Source organism: Littorina saxatilis, linkage group LG1 (assembly GCF_037325665.1).
Source record: "Littorina saxatilis isolate snail1 linkage group LG1, US_GU_Lsax_2.0, whole genome shotgun sequence".
Lineage (NCBI taxonomy): Eukaryota > Metazoa > Mollusca > Gastropoda > Littorinimorpha > Littorinidae > Littorina > Littorina saxatilis.
Genome location: NC_090245.1, coordinates 36410974 through 36423108, shown reverse-complemented (window position 1 = coordinate 36423108; position 12135 = coordinate 36410974). Strand labels below are relative to the sequence as shown.

At 41.5% G+C, this 12135-nt stretch overlaps 1 long non-coding RNA gene across 1 annotated transcript; it reads right to left on the bottom strand.

Moving 5' to 3' along the window:
- Positions 1-5658: 5658 nt before the first annotated feature.
- LOC138968463 (uncharacterized) lies at positions 5659-10649 on the bottom strand. Its single transcript, XR_011456205.1, has 2 exons — positions 10271-10649; positions 5659-8984 (listed from the first exon to the last, which is right to left on the bottom strand). It is a non-coding gene; the product is annotated as an uncharacterized lncRNA (long non-coding RNA).
- Between the last annotated feature and the right edge of the window lie 1486 nt (positions 10650-12135).

Genomic DNA, 12135 nt, shown 5'->3' with positions numbered 1-12135 from the left:
TTATACAAACGAACATAAAACATTATTATCAAGTGCAAGCAAAAAACACGTCAAATGTCGGGAGAGAAAAAAAAAAGATTTTGTGTCTCTCCGTGAATTGAGGAATAAAAGGAACAACTACGTTGCAACTGATCTCCATGTAGCACATTTACATAAGACATGCCATGAAATTAATCAAGAACATGTATCTTCTAACACGTGTAAAAGGTAGAATCAAACAAGGCATCAGAAATATGAACATGTTCATCAGGCTGAGAGAGACCGAAATGTGTCATGAATAAGGAATGAACACATATAATTATGTCTTTAAAAGTCTTGACATTGACGGAATGTCTGAGAACGCTTGAAAGTGAATTCCAAGATAAGTTCCCGAAAATATAATAGGCTAGACGTTAAAAAGATCTATACGAGGCATAGAGGAGTATTCATTTTAGTGGGGCCTCTCAAATGTTGTTAAGTGAATTAAGAAGAAAGGGGTGCTGGCGCTCTTCCAATGATGAGTTCATGCATTGCATTGCTGTCCGTTATATTATATAAGCCGGTTGTGCATGAAGGGAAGCAAGTTTATGCATTATGACTCCTTAATTGTACATACATCATACAATCTTACAGAGAGAGAGAGAGAGAGAGAGGGAGAGAGAGAGAGAGAGAGAGAGAGAGAGAGAGAGAGAGAGAGAGAGAGAGAGAGAGAGAGAGAGAAGGAGGGAGAGGGAGAGAGAGAGCAAATCAAATCAAATCAAATTTTATTTTACGAGGGTTGTGGCATAAGCAATACAAATTAGCTTCTTTTGAACCAGCCCTCGCCCAGAGAGAGAGAGAGAGAGAGAGAGAGAGAGAGAGAGAGAGAGAGGAGAGAGAGAGAGAGAGAGAGAGAGAGAGAGGGAGGGAGGGAGGGAGGGAGGGAGGGAGGGAGGGAGAGAGAGAGAGAGAGAGAGAGAGAGAGAGAGAGAGAGAGAGAGAGAGAGAGAGAGGGCGGGGGAATCAGAACATCGTACATGATGTATCAAGGAACAAATCCTATACAACAGCGTACTTCCAATAAAAGAAATAAATTATGTCATTGAAGATTGAAAACAAAAGGCGATAAACACTATTAATAACTTACCACGGGGAGTATTGGCGAAGCAACGTTAGTAACAACGAACCTCTGTAGTCCAAACAATGTCAAGAAAAATGGTAACGAACTATTCACCAGCAACCTTCCACCGCTCACGCCAGAGAACGTAACAAGGACAGAATGACAGGTAAACTTAAACCACAGCGAGAGGAATGCACAGTTTGTCGGTCTGTTTCAATGGAAAACCTTCCCATACGACCACAACCCAGCGCCTACAGCTGTGAGTCATGAAGATTGGCACAAAGTTCGTTCAGACGGTTGATTTTTGTTTTGGTTCATTCTGCATTGTATTTGTTTAAGATTCAATTAGGTAAGCTTATATATTTCCTCATTAGATCCGAAGTAATAATATCGGCAAGCTTTCATGATTGTATTACTGTCATTCATTTTAAAAATATGACTTCAACATTTACCAGTTATATTTTAACACTGTCAAGGTCACCATTTAAAAACGTATAACGCTAGATTGTTATTTCACAGGATAGTTATATACAATATCCTTTACAGTTACGGATATTGGCAGCCCGGAAGGTGTTTCGTGGTGTCATTCACGTGACAGATTACTGATTACTGACACACTTGTGTGTCGCTGGAGCCTACACATTCGGGTATACATGCTTACAAAGGGACAGCCAGAGATAAGCACGCACGTACACACGCACACACAACCACATACTTGTGCATGAGAGAGAGAGAGAGAGAGAGAGAGAGAGAGAGAGAGAGAGAGAGAGAGAGAGAGAGAGAGAGAGAGAGAGTCAGTGAGAGAGAGAGAGAGAGAGAGAGAGAGAGAGAGAGAGAGAGAGAGAGAGAGAGAAACAGACAGACAGACAGACAGACAGACAGACTGACAGAGACGGAGAGAGATCTACATACAGAAATTGGATATTTCCTTCTCTCAACGAGAAAAACCCTGTCGGCTGGCTCAGGGTATGAATGAAAGTACATTAGCACCCAAAGCGCACTCTAATACTTATTGTGGCGTTGTGAAAGTTGACGAGATCGTGTTCTATAGGCAACACCCAAAAGAGAACAAGAGAATCGTGACTCTCAAGCGAAAGCGACACCAAATGCCTGCGATGGTATATAATGATGTATACAATCATGCAGTTGAAGATTTGTGTTTGTTTGTTCTGTTGTTGTTGTTGTTGTTGTTGTTGTTGTTGTTGTTGTTGTTGTTGTTGTTTTTGGTGGTGGTGTTGTTGGTGTTGTAGGTGTTGGTGTTGGTGTTGTTTTTGTTGTTGTTGTTGGTGTGTTCTTTTTGTTGTTTTTTTGTTTGTTTTTTTACTCTGCAGGCTCGAATCCGTTTTTTACAAAACGTTAAAGCAAACAAACAAAACAGGTTATTAGGCGTCCAACCATGTATAATTATGCACAAGTACGTAAGCTCCGTACCTTCTGAGTTAAATGTTCTACTAGCTCTTGCACTGTGTCTCGGTCTGTACTGTAACATCCAGAAGCTCGCAATTTCCAAGCTTTAAGAAACGAACAGTTAAACTATTAATTTGTGTCTTTGTTGTTGGCATTTCAAGTTAGTTTTTGTTTCTCGTGTTGTTCAGCATACTTTGTTCTGGAACATGACTTTTATAATTGTTTAAATAATCCATATTATCCTGTTAGTTTTTGTACACTAACACAGACCGTTGAGGAAACACCAGCAACTCAAAGCCGTCACGCATGACTGACGGTAACTGTGAAAGCGTGACTATTCACACAAACACGCGATTTCTTCTGGCTTTTAAAGATGACCAAAAACTCCAACACACACACACACTAACACACACACACACACCCACACACACTAAAAAAAGACAGTCAAAAAGAAAGACAAAGGAAGCAGATACCGAGGAAATGTCCTTGTTTCCTTGTTTCCTTTTGTGTGTGTGTGTGTGTGTGTGTGTGTGTGTGTGTGTGTGTGTGTGCGTGTGTGTATGTGTGTGTGTGGTATATGGTACGGGTGTTTCCAGCACGATAGAAGCAGTAAACGGAGAGGGCACAAATATGATTCTCCAGTTGCTGTGAAACAAATCATTGTTCATCCTTGTTTATGGATATGTATACTTAATGAGTAATGGGCTCTCTCTCTCTCTCTCTCTCTCTCTCTCTCTCTCTCTCTCTCTCTCTCTCTCTCTCTCTCTCTCTCTCTCTCTCTCTCTCTCTCTCTCTCTCTCTCTCTCTCTTTGTGACCTTGTCAGATAGGAAACGAAACGCATACATGATTGTTTAACAAAAACACAAAACACATTATCTTGCGGGAGTCTCTTTTAGACAGAGTGGTCAAGCAATCTTTTGTGGAGAGTCTTTGTTTTTAACAAACCTTGTCTTCCTGTTTTGTTTACGAGTGTTTTTAGTCAGGTTGAAGCTCAGTGTATACTCATTAAAATAACAGCAAACATCGTATACTAAATACAAAAAAAGAAGCATGTGTGAATGATAGCTGCATAAACAGCTTTAGGCACAGTCAGCTTCCCGCAAACCATCCGTTTCTGGTCACAGACACTGTCAGGCTATTACACACAGTACAAACACCCTTTCGTTTAAACACTCACCGCTTGAGAACATTCTAGGTGCCCTCCGTAAAGAGCGAGCATTTTTCAAAGAATTTCTTTTTGCGTGGCCAGCCGGATTGTTTAGTACCACAATTAGACGCCTCGTTTTGGCGCTAGAACTAACTTTTAAAATCTTAATTATAAACTGACAGCTTGTAACACACACATTCTTAAATCATAAAATAATTATTTTTTCATCAAGACAAGATCAGTACAATTCGAAGTTTTGAAAGTTTTTAAAAAGGTAGCCCGGAAGCAGGCCACGCAAGGTCGTGTTTCTTGTAGCAGACGAATGTTCTGCATAGCGCTTGCTTATTTGAAGCAAACCGCCGACGGGCGCAGTGGCGAGGTGGTAAGACGTCGGCCTCCTAATCGGGAGGTCGTGCATGAGTTCGAATCCCGGTCGCTGGGTTAAGAGTGGAGATGTTTCCGATCTCCCAGGTCAACTTATGTGCAGACCTGCTAGTGACTTAACCCCCCTTCGTGTGCACACGCAAGCACAAGACCAAGTGCGGAAAAGATCCTGTAATCCATGTCGGAGTTCGGTGGGTTATGGAAACACGAAAATACCTAGCATGCCTACTCAACGACAGCGGAGTGAAGCTGACTATGCTCTTAGAGTATAGTGTGGGGAACCCAAATGGGAAAACGAGCTCACACGTAACCAGACAATTCTGGAACGCTGAAGAAGAAGAATAAGCTAACAGCCGCCGATAAGTTCGTGTGACTCGCAGCCGTTTGTTGCGTTTTAGATTCAGAGGTACACAATAACGTGCTATTGTAGATACAGCGAGTCGCATTGCAATCACAAAATGACGACTCAATTGTGAACAAAAGAAAAGTGGATCAAACGGGTTCACGATGGCTCAGAGGTTAGATAAACCACGACAACTGGTGTGTGGTTTACGCGAGCTCTATAGCCATTCAAACTAACTGTGTCATTTAATGCTATTAAATGCTATTGCAAGTGTGTTCGATAAGGTTATAACTGCTTTTTTCATGAGAAGATTTAAATCGTTATGTAAGCCATTTGAGACGTACTGGGGCTTTATTTACAACTTTCTTGCAAAGGAATTACTACCCAAAAGACTTCACTGTCAGGAAGGTAACACGACATACTGACCTGCAAACGGACATCTCAACCAGGAATTCAGTTGACGATTGTTCACACTCTTTCGAGTTCTTTCGATGTGCACCAATACTTATGGTCTGCGTAAAGGGCTCCGCTCACATTATTATGTAACTTCAGCAGGACCGACGACGCACTGCAGATTATCCCAGCCCACTACACGTTGCATGGAAGGAAAACAGGCCAAGTACTCGTCATAATCCCTATCGCGGCATAAATAATAGGCAGTGCGTCGTCTGTGCCGCTGAAACTGCGCAGGTATATTCTGCCCATTAGCAGGACGTTTTTTTTATTGCCGCCTTAATACCGGCTTTCTAAGTACGTAACACCCCGTCTTTTTCTGTCAGCACTGCCTTTCACGTTCATTGTCACAGAGTCGAGGCGCAGTCACAAATTGTATGGCTCTAGTGTGCTACACAAACATCCTGGAATGTGCAGTGCATTGAGGCTTTCTGTACACCTTGTGCGATGGTTTCTATCAGGCTTTTTAAAGGCAAATTCTGTGCTGATCGAACTACTGCCACGGTTCTGTACAGAACAGAGGAGGACGGTGTTCGTGTATGCACATTTTTTGTCCAACGATAACACTGACTTAATCTTGTTTAGTACCCCGAATGATGCTACTGCAGCGGGCATTCGAAACACACACACACACACACACACACACACACACACACACACGCACGCACGCACGCACACACACACACACACACACACACACACACACACACACGCACGCACACACACACACACACACACACACACACACACACGCACGCACGCACACACACACGCACGCATACACACACACACACACACATACACACACACACACACGTACATACACACACTTGCACATAGACGAGGAATATTCAAGCCAGTTTATATTGAAAATCAAAACAATACAAAACAGGAACAGCGGATTAGTATGTTGACCGTCATAATTATGCACTCATGACATCAACATCATATGTTACAGAATCGTTCGATCTGATGACTTTTCCGCTCGTTGAACCAATATGAGCAGGCAAATTATATAGGTAACCTTTCTCACAAACACACACCCAGGTACTAGTGAAACGATCAGGCTTGTAGAATTGAAGTCCAGTATTCTTTCTTTCTGGTTCTGTGTTATTGAGCAATTTGAATCTTATACTTTTGTATATAAAACAAAAGAAATCGCTAAAATGTTATGTGTTTAAATATATAATAAATATATAATAAATAAAACACAAATCAAGAAGCGAGAAAAAAATGTGGGCGTCTCCGTGCATTCATCTCAGCATGTGTGTGCTATATGTGCGTTAAATTAGCTTTGCCGGTATCATGTAGATATCAGAATGTATTTGAATATATCAGTCTGTGTTGATGCACGTGTACGCATGTACATTTGTGTGAGGAGTTATGTATGTGTTGTGTTTGTCGGTTACTACCTGCATGTATTGCCTTGTCCTGGAAAAGATACAACGTTCTGCTAACACATAACCGTGTGTCGAGAAGAAAAGTACACACACATTACACATCTTATTAACAAACATACAATATACAAATGTTAGAAAGAAAACATGTGAAAACAGCTCACAATGTACACTTACATCAATGCCAACAGAAAGCTTTAACGCCCGTCTTTGAACGCCCGCAGACCAAGACGAGACTCTTAAACCTAAGTCCGAGTGAAAATGGCGGTTCTGACAGCCTTGAAACCACCTGTTTGATGGCGAATTTCACAAAAAGCAATTGAACTTAAGCAAGATAACTGATAGTTTCGAAAAATGTCACCATTATTCCACCAGATAATTTTCATCACAAATGTTTACAATCTGTTTCGAATTTTCAGGTAGATGTGGCGCCTTGAATATAACGGCGACCACTTTTAGACATACATTTTGTTTTATCATTAAATACAGACAACTCTAAATGCATAAACAAACGCAAGGTAAGAACGGGAACCCGTATTTCGTAAAGTTATGTACGGACCAAAGCTTTCTTTTTTCTATTGTTATGCAATACAATAACTGATGAACATCTGCTAGTAGCTTGTGAGAAATGTCATAACTTGTTGTCTAATAATAGGTATATATTACTTTTTTTGTAAACACATTCACGAAACACACAGAATACTTGTAAAGGTAACAACACATTTAGGCAATATCAATTATGAGTTGATTGTGGGCTGGCACTTCTAAATTTGCAACTTCGTTACAGGTGTATGCTGGTCTAATAAGAATTATTCACAAATGTGTTTATACAAAAGCTGATTTAAAAACATTGTTCGCAGCTTCTGGCCTAACGCAGACATTGCAATTATGATGTATAGTACATTTTAATATACTGGCACGGGAAATCCTGCAAGATTCAAATAGGGTATGTACGGCATGTGTATTCAAACATTGTTTTGTACATTGACATGGTAGCATCAGTAAGTTAATATCCTGATGGCCGCATATCTCCAGCATGCAAAAAGACTGGCTCAATATAGATCTGTAAATTTCTTTTTGTAACTTCAAGGATTTAATCTTTGAAATACTGTACATTTCAAACAGGAGCGCAACAATATAAATGAAAATCAGTACTAAAGGACACCAAGGAGAACCTGAAGATAACGCTAAATACGTTATTATTGTGCTGCTATATTATTATGCAACTATATTACACTCAGTAAAACACGCACTGCGACGTTTTGTGTGATTGTGGTGATTGTACCTTCTGTAATAGTCCCTCCCGCAGCGTTATGGGTCATCTCGACAGCTTCGTAGGTACTCTTGTCTTTATTTACCAACAGTGCATTGTTAACCATCCCCTGGTTTTTGGCGTTGTAAGTTGACTTCATTCTAGTTGAATGGGATCAGGGCGTCTTTCTCGCACATACAGCGTCAAGTTTAAGGTAAACTTCTTTCAGCTCTTAATGACAACCAAAGAGCTACACAGTCCCTAGCGTAACTAGCGTTGGGAGTAGTGAAATTGTTCAGCTAGGTAGGAAGTGGTGGAGGTATTTGTCTGTAGAGGTAGGACAAAGGTCGAAACGCAAAGAGAGTTTCGTCACTCTCAGTGCTGTTAGTGAAGCCAAAATTGTCGTTTAAATTAGGTGAGAATCCAGTCGATGTGGTGACAGTACACACTTCACGCACAGGCATTGTATTTATGAAACCAGTATCTGCTTCTAATTCGCAATCTGCGTCGAGGTCATTTTCTGCGTTGAATGTTCCGCTGTGAAACGTTCTGATTCCAACATCATCTTTCTTCGCTCCATATTGTGTTGCCAGGCACACACGTTTCCTGAATACAAACACGAACACAAGAATCACAACGACAGCGAAGGCAGGAATCGAAACACCCATCGTCGTTTTTACTCCCACAGACAAAACGTCTTTACTATTCGTGATGGAAGTGTTGGTAGTTCGAGTCGCAACTGAGGAGCCTCCGTTTGTAACGATAGTTGTGCTGGTAGTCGAAGTTGGTACATTTGCTATTTCTGTTCTAGTTCTGGAAGCCGTCGCTGCGCTGTTACTCGTCTCTGCTGTTGAGCTGGTGGTTCCTGTGGCACTGTTGGTCGTTTGTATTGTTTGCATGGTTGCGTATGTGTCTTCGATGGTCGTCTCTGTGGTGTTGGTGGTCGTCCCTGCATGGGTGGTCATCCATGTGGCATGGCTGGTAGTTTCTTTGGCACTGGCAGTTTTCGCCATGGTTTGCATGGTTGTATCTATCGCTGTGGTGGAAATCTCTGCATCAATGCATGGTCATCTGCGTGCTTTTGCCGTTAGATGCTGTATAACTGGCGGCCTTCTCTGTGGTTTCCATGGTCGTGTCCGTGGCTTTGGTGCTCACATGTGTGATTGTGGTGGTCGTACCGACCTTACTACTCCTTCCCGTACCGTTTGGGGTTATTTTGACGGCTAGGGGGTACTCTTTTCTTTAGTTGCCAACAGTGCATTGTTGATCAGGTTTCTGACGCTAACAGTTCTTTCCCATTTATGATTCGTTGATCACCACTGTGGCTAGTTGTTCATGTGTAGTTACCATACAACTCTCTCCACTTGGTCATATCTCGTCAACCTTTTGTACGTGGATGTTCTGCTTATTTACAAGCTATGTATACGCATGCTCAGCGTGCTCGAAATATTGATTTGTTTCTCATTTGGACGATCTGGTGGCCTTGTCAAAATAAGTAGTGTTCTCTGCATATTTTACAGTCCTGAAAACCAAAACACAAATTTAATCATGAGTCTGAGTCAGTTCTGCCTTTAGGTAAACGCATAGTATATGAGAAATGAATCATACTATTAAATACTCAACAACAACAACAACAACAACAACAACAACAACCACCACCGCCACCACCACCACCGCAACAACAACAACAACAGCAACAACAACAACAACAACAACAACAACAACAACAACAACACAATAACAAAGCACGTTCTAACACATTCCTAACACAATCATACGTATCACAATCACTTTCGAAATGCAAATTAGATAGATTTAAAACTATTACATCATGGAATACATAAACCAATCATTCAACAATTAAACGAAATAAAACAAGCATCGACTGTATGTATATAATGACACCAATCGCACACTAAACACAAACACCCACGTACTGTGTTTAAACAATTGTCCTTATGTCTTTTGTTCGAACTATAACCCTTGTCCTTTTGTCAAACATATATTAATAACATCATTTTTGAAGTGCAAATGAAACATTGAGACAACGGAACAGGATGTGTCAATATTACTTAACTCGGTGACTGTGGCCATTTTTTAACATAAGTAGAAAACAGGATCTTCTTCGCTTTCCCATCAAAAGGCACACTCGCCTGTAAAGACCTTGAACACTGTGGCATAGTCTCCGCATCAATACAATTAAACTGTGCAAAACGGAACAGGCTTATTCCATAACGGCCATCATGTCGCTGGTAACATGTGCCAAGGTTGACAACTATCAAAAATGAATAAAAACAAGACAATAAAAAGCATACACAATAACTGTGATGACATGCACAGGATGGCATACAAAAGGTCAGACCCCCCTCCTCTCCCTCCCGTGTCATTCACTCCCACCCATGCTCGCACGTACACACGCATGCACACACAGACGCATATATACAGACAGACAGACAGACAGACAGACAGACAGACAGACGGACGGAAAGACGGACGGGCAGACAGTCAGACAGACAGACAGACAGTCAGACAGACAGACAGACAGGCACACACACACACACACACACACACACACACACACACACACACATACTTTCAGGCTTAGTAAACAAGGACATACCTGCACTTAGCCGAGGCCCCAAAGCTTTGCTATGATAGAGCACACAACAAACAAACGCAGATTAAACAGCGATTGCGTTTCAACAACAACAACAACAACAACAACAACAACAACAACAACAACAACAACAACAACAACAATCGCACAAAACAACACACATACGAAAGTACACATTCAACTATACTTACAAAGTAATGTCACTTCATGAACCACACCGGGTTTTGTCAATGGAACAACGCCCGAAACTGCTTTCACACTGACCTCGTAAGTTGCGGCTTGTGTTTGTATCCTGTTAGGTTTCATAGAAAAAACACTCAACCACACTTCGGCAGCTCGCGAAAGAAACATAATCTACTCAAGCACGGTGAAAACACAGGCGCACAGCTGACCTTTTTTCCCCACGCCGTCAACTACGTATTTGACGTATTAGAAACACACACACACACACACACACATACACACACGTGCACACACGCGCGCGCGCGCACTCGATGACACCGCGTGGGCCTATGAACAAGAACATATCATGTCAATGAATATCCTGCTTTGAGATCGCACAACTATCGCTCAGTTTCCGTGCGAAACGTTCCTGGCAGATACAATACCGCATTTGTTCAGCTTTACTTACCTTAAACACGGCTTTGTGGCATATGAGAAAACGTGTTTACACACACACACACACACAAACACACATACACACACACGCACGCGCACGCACACAAACACACACACACACATACACACACACATGATGATTTTGAACTCAAGGAAACAGAAAGTATATCTGATTGATTACACGACGAAATGTTCAGCTTGTCACATATTTTGGATCAACTTAGCCAAAAACGGATAGCCTGCCAATGTTCCGACAAATATGAGGAAGTAAAAAACACGTTATGTAAGTTTTTGAGACGTTTCGTGATCATGCCCGTATTGTTCTCTGATGATCGTTAGTAACATTGTCACTATCAGTCAGTCAACAGCGATATATATATATATATATATATAAAATATAATATATATATCCCTATATATAAGACGCCCCTGAGGAAGGCCTAGCAACAGGTCGAACATTTGGGCTGCCACTTGAAATTCTGTGTTTGGCTTTTCTTTTCCTTGATTTTACCTTCTCTTCGCATTTTAACACACAGGCACACACTAAAAAGGTAAGATTCCCAACAGTGTTCCACAAAAGGTCAACCTCTCTCTTGTAAAATGTAACGCAGGGTTAAAACCACGGGTTTGTGAGTCACGCATTACAACCTGATTACCATAAGAAATATCCGTCCGCTTTCGATTGAAATCAGAGAAGTGGTTGAGTGAGTTTGCTAAATCTTTTGAGTCTTGAGTCTTGAGTTTTGAGATTCGCCTTTGTGTCTTCCATGCGCAACAGTTCCATTTACGCCCTTGCTTGTATGCTGTTATAACAAGAACAAAATAATGTAGGCTTTCAAATGCCAGGATATTAACAGTAATTATCGATTGGATGTTGCTTGAGGTTCTCCACGCTTTGAACAAAAGTGTTATGGTCGTGCATTCCTGTTTATCTTGCACTACATTTTAATGAAAATATGATGCTAAACAAATCCTAGCGTTCACAGAACTGTAAGTGCTTCAGTGATATACCACATGCAAAACATTGTGGAGTTTTTCTATCCAACATGTAAATTCAAAATTGAAGCACTCAACCACGTGGACAAAATATGTTGCACACACACACACACACGCACACGCACACACGCATACACTGACACACACAAACACACACAAACACACACACACATACACACACACACACACACACACACACAAACACACACACACACACACACACACACATACACACAAATGCACATACACACTGTCTGTAAAATGTACAATCTGTCGAGTTGTTTTCTAGGAATAGCTCTAAACACACACACACACACACACACACACACACACACACGCACACACACACACACGCACATACACACACACACACACCCACGCGCGCGCGCGCGCACACACACGCATGCACGCACGCCGGTATGCACGCACACATAACACACTT